We start from the raw sequence: 6,000 nt of genomic DNA on the forward strand, positions 1-6,000 counted from the left end.
GTTTAGTTGGCGCGCAGAAACTAATTGTTTAAACTTTTTCCACGCCCCCTTCCGCCCCCGGAATTAACATAAAACTGATTTTCTTAAAAACTATGACAGCTACCGACATCAAATTTGGTATGCAGACTAGTTTAATAGACGCGCAGTAACTGGCTATTTTTATATTTTGCCACGCCCACTTCCGCCATAAGAAAAAACCGATAATTAAGAAAAAACCGATTTCCTCCTGTAGTTTTTTGACCATCGTATTTAAATTCGGCAGACTAATTAATCTTATCTATTTCTACGAAACTACCAAATTTTATTGAAATCGGACTAGAAACATGCAAAATATGCGTATGAACGTATTTTACTAAGCGGTCCACAAGGCCAGAATTGGCCGTTGGCTAGTAGCGGCGCTAGAGTGCTCGTGTGTTCGTAGAGTGAGCGAGATAGCACATAGTATGAAGCATGTAAACACAATTTAATAGACATTTTCGAACTTTTTAAAAAATTTGTTTCACCTGGTGTATGGTATACCCAAATCGACGAGTCGACTTACTTGCTTCATTTTTGCTGTTGTTGTTGTTGCTTGTAGATGTTGCTAACTTCCTTTGCGTGTCAAGTGCAAATGCATTAAATTTTGACTTTGACCAAAAATCCTAAACATCTTCTCTCACTCTCTCTCTCCATCTCTTTTAAGTTGTAGTTGTTGTTGTTGGGGCAGCTGTCGTCTTGATTTTAATTGATTTTTGCAATTTTTTATTGCACTCGGCGGTAAAAGCTTTTTGTTGAGAGAAAGAATGTGTTGCCATCAAGCGAAAGTTCGAAATTTAGTAAGAAAAGAAAAAAACAAATTTGATGCGGTCATTGTAATTAGATCTTTAAGTATTTCACATCATTAGAGACTAACACATAAAGCATAAGAGTAAAGTAATAAATTCTCTTTATGTAAAAATCAATTTTAAAAGTCTCTTTTCTCTTCTTATCAATTCTAGCCTCATTAAAATTGGTAACTGTGCCAAAAAAGTTATTAAAAATGTTAAGAAACATAAATAAATTCAATCTGAGTTAATGAAGACTTCGCTTAGAGGTTCTTAAGATTCACAATTAGTAATTAAATTAAATGTTGTACTTGGGAATTTAGAAAGCATTTGACTTCAATTTTCAAAATGTTTGTTAGCCAATCTATGTAATTTGTCATTGGTTAAAGCTTTAGTCAATTGAATCTCTCACAGACTTTAATTACAAATCAAATTTTCAAACTGTTGTAACATTGCCGAAACGGTTATTGATCAAATAAAGCCCACTTACTCATTTGGTTTTCTCACAAATGTCAACAGGCAATTTCATTGAACAAATCAACAGTGAAAAAAAAAACCTATCAACAAAATGTTAACCCCTTTTTGCGTGCCCACTTTTAACCAATTTATGGAGCCTGTCATCATTCGAAATTAGCAATTTTGTTTAATTGCAATTTAGTTTTATTGAGCAAACAACAATTTCCGGCTAAAAAAAACACAGAAGAAACACGATGCCAACTACAAATTGATTGCCTGGATGATCGTCGTCGTTTAAGTTGTTAATTGCACTTGTGATTTACGTTGTCGTGTGTGCCAATATTTGCAATGAAAAGGAGAAGGAGTATGAGATGATAAAGTGGGAGGAGTTGGCTATATTGAGTTGCGTGCCATGCCATCGAGCCGAAAGATGGTGATGGATTAAGCATGATGCACCAGGGGGAAAGTGCATTAGTTAACGCCCACCCAAACGGCATAACGTTTGCCCTGAAACCAATTGCTATCTAAATGCATTTGACATGTTTTGCGGCCATTCATATAAAAAGACTAATGGAACAACATCTCTGACCACTCTCTCTATGTACCTACCAACTACTTGAGCATTTTGTTGTTGATTTTATATATGTATTTTTTTTATGATATTTTAATGTGTTTGTTTGTTGTAGAAAACTTCTACATACTAACCGTAAAACATAACAGAACTCGGATGGAAAACAAGTTGAAAAGGTGTAGCAGCTTTCTTTCCAGATGACTCAAGATGAAAAGAAAGAAAGAAACGCCGGATAGACTTTTTACGAGCCTTCTCAAATTCGAAATACAAGCGAGAAATTTGCATACAAAAATATCACAGAGACTACCTGGAAAGCTGAACAATTTTTTGAGGACTGCACGTATTGTGGGCTGTCACAATTGCTGACATTAATTGGCCTTGCATGATATACATCCAAATGGACCACACACATCAGATACACGATGTGTGATTTAGAGGCCTTTATTTAGAGACTCTTATGACAGCTGACCAAAAACCAAAACAACAGATATAACATTGTATTGCCGGCAACAATGTTGGCCATTTGTTATACACTCCTCCTCTGCAATCACCTTCTCTGCCTCCCTGCTTCTCTTTCTCCTCTCTCATAGTTTGTCATAACAAAACACACAAAAAAAATGTTGGCAACTTTATCAAGAGCACAATTTAAATGTCAGCTTGATGACGTGTCGTGTCTGTTTGCTGTGGTTGCTGCAAAGACGAATGACTTTCCTCTCTCTATCTTTCCATGAAGGAGTGGGGATAGACTCTAGTTCCAGCTGGCCACGAAACGGAAGTGCAGCAGTCTAAACAAATTCAACAACAACAACAAGCCAAATGCATGGGAAGTGCTAATCGTCCAAGGCACGAAACACGTTCACATTATGTTGATGAAAATCAAGATGCTCCAAGGGGAGCGATCCACTAATTGTTTGTACAATGTTCATTTACGTTTTTCTAAAGTGCGACAAACTCATGGAACTATTAACTCTCAAGCGGGTCAAAAGCAATTTGTATTTAAAGACAGGCATTAAGAGGTTTTAGGAATTGGTAAGGAGAAGCTGTTCTGTATTTGACTTTAAGAATTGTCTTTGATTTGTGCTGTCAAAGGTTTAAGTTGATTTTACTTATTAATTGTAATATTCGTCATCATCTTTTTACTTTTTTATTTGTTAACTTTCTTTTGATGTTTTATTATAAATATAAACTTTCTATACAGTATATACATACATAGTTCCTCTAAGTCTGAGAATAACAACATTTGTCGGTGGTTGCACTGACTTGGGCAATGTTTATGTACCTTGAGAACAGATTGCAACTCATCTTCTCTTCTCTTTGAATGCAATAAAATTCTGTGAGTTTACACTAAATGAAATTTTAATAAATGAATCATCCTGTAATTAAGATGAAGTACTTCTAAATAATAGTCTCGTGGTAATAAAGTTGATATTAGGGAGAAGAAAACTCTAAGAATGTGTGACTAACTTACAAGTGCATAACTTTGCCTTCAAATTCGACAATTTGTTTTAAATATTGATGAAGAACTATTTTCCCCTTTTAGTTGTAAATTTCTTTCTGCCTTTGCCAACTATCATCATCTTTTCACAATTCCTATTAAAAATTCATTCACTAGACACATTTTCGCAACTCTAATCATTTGAATGCCTTTTTCACGCCGCCAATTATGAATGATTCACACTGATTCATCATCTAACTAGCACTGCACACAATCACAAATTAACGGTGCGGCAAAAAAAAGGCTCGTTAGTTGGCACAGCTCATCTCACAGGTCTCATCTTGACTCTTGATTCTATGCCATGCAAAAAGGGCCCCGACATATACATAGGCAGTCTCTCCAGGGGTAACAAGATCATTAACGTTCCACATGGCCCAGGTCCAGCTCCAGGACCAGGTCCCCATCCATGTTAAAGCCCACGTTTGGGCTTGCTGATGGTCACAGTAGCTCGGTACTATCATAAATAAAAAAGGAATCTTGCTATCTCCTCTCCCCCTCCCCTTCAATTGTCAACGTGTGGCAGTAAAAATTATGACTGAAGCATCAGCAGGTTGGACTTGAAACTCTCTGGAGGAAAGCACAGAAAGCGTACCGAAAAAAGCGAGCGGCACTTCGTTGAGGCTCTTTGACTTTGGCCTTTTTGTTATGCACCGCCTCGGGAGCCCAAGTCACACACATGCTTGCCTGGGTGATAATTCAAGACGGCAGCAACAGCAGCAGCAGCAATGGCAACATTAAATAGTAGCAGGCAACAATGAATCTAAGCAACATGTTGCCCGTGTCTTGTTAGAGTTTTTGGGACCACAAAAATCGTGACAAAGTGTTCCCATTGTTAGGCGCAAATGAAGAAAATGGCATTGTGGAAAAATCGCAGGGAAAAAACAATTGCCAGTTCTTGTTGCAGATGCCATGAAAATGCCTGGCGCACGTTTTGTAATCAATCAAGTAGCAAAACTGCAAAAGGAAAATGTTTCGCTAAAACCAAAAAAGAAACACACCAACAAGTTGTCATATACGTACTTAAGGTAAGAGAAGGGATTCCCCTTGATAGAGGAGAAAGTTCAGAAGATACCACTTAAGAAATCTCTTATGTCACTCACACGGCAATTCCCTTCACCTCATAATAGAAACTTCTTTCAGCTTAGAACATTCCCATTGCATTTAGTAGCAACTAAACACAAGAATATTCTCACCTGCAAGTCCATATAGATAAATTTCACACCTGCCTCTCACTTCTTTAAGAAACTCCAACCAAATTCTTTGATTTCTTTTTTGTCGATTCATAAATTAAAGAAAAAAAAAAAGAATCACAAAATACATGTTTAGTTTATGAATGAACTGCAATTCAATTTGTGAGTTGATTTTATGAGAGACCCAGTTTTACGATCCGACTAATTTTTATTAACCGCCAAAGTAAATACTCTCTGCCCACAGAGAGTAAAGACAAAGTCTCGACTCACAACTCGCATCTCCTTCAGTTCAGCTTCCTCCCGTCATAGTAATCTTCATAGTCTGACCCTAATGAACCAACCGACCAACCAACCGACTTGGTGAGGCGCTTGTGCATCCGCGGGGCGCCTCCACGCTGCACAGCAAAACATGTTGCAATGCTTTGAAAGTTTATTGACTGGAAATAATTTATTAATTGCTTCAGCTTTAGCAGTATTCAGTTTTTTTTTTTTTTGTTGTTTTTTATACGTTTCCCCTATATATTTTTATTTGGTAAATATTTTAAAGATTATTTTCAAATATTTTGTTTGAATTTGGGTGGCCTTTTGTAAAAGTTTATTATGGTTGATTGTGTAATCGCTGATTAAATGATGCAAAGTGTCAAATGACAAGACATTCAATTGGCATTTTTAATTGATAATTATAATAAATGCTTAGATTATTTGGGAGATACACTTTCTAGAGAGTACATTCGTTACTTTATGTTGGGTTTGCTTTCTGTGGATTCATTGAGTGAAAGAAAGATTTCCATAATTTGAAACGTGTAGTAAATTGTTTGTTTCATAAAATTTATGTTGAAATTTTTGGTTTCAATAAATCTTTCATTATATTTGTTTGAGTAAAAGTTAAGTTTTGATTGGAGTACTCAGAGAATTGACAACATTTTTTTGACTGCTTGTTGTTTTGGTAAAGCAAATAATTTCAAGAGTTTGAAAGTTATAATATATTTAAGTCTATTATCAGAAAGTTTACTAACACAATGTTAAGATTTCGGATTGTAAATTAAGTTAAAACTAAGAGTAGATTCAATATTGTCTTTCTTGAATATCATTTTATAAAATATCTAAAAGTGAGTTCAGTTTTTTGTCTCAAATACATCAAATGAGCTTTCTACCTATCTGTCGTTTTTCAAATATAAGCGTTAAAATAAATTTTGGAATTTTAAAGATTTTTAAACTCTTTTATTGTATAGTAACATAGATTTTCCTATTACAAACATTTAACCTAAGAAAACCATTAAGGGACATTATAAGGGATAGTGTTTTCCAACTATTTTTGACTTGAATGAATTTAAATTATTTAAGCCTTTAAGAGTCCTAAGACAAGTTTTTTTTATTTTTAATAGACCTATAGTACTTATTTATACTAGAAAATCTTTGCTAACTAAATTTTGAAAAGCAAAAAAATTTTGAGATGAAAAATATATTTCATAACTAATTTGTTTC

This window comes from Drosophila tropicalis, unplaced genomic scaffold (genome assembly GCF_018151085.1).
Source record: "Drosophila tropicalis isolate 14030-0801.00 unplaced genomic scaffold, ASM1815108v1 contig_845, whole genome shotgun sequence".
Classification (NCBI taxonomy): domain Eukaryota; kingdom Metazoa; phylum Arthropoda; class Insecta; order Diptera; family Drosophilidae; genus Drosophila; species Drosophila tropicalis.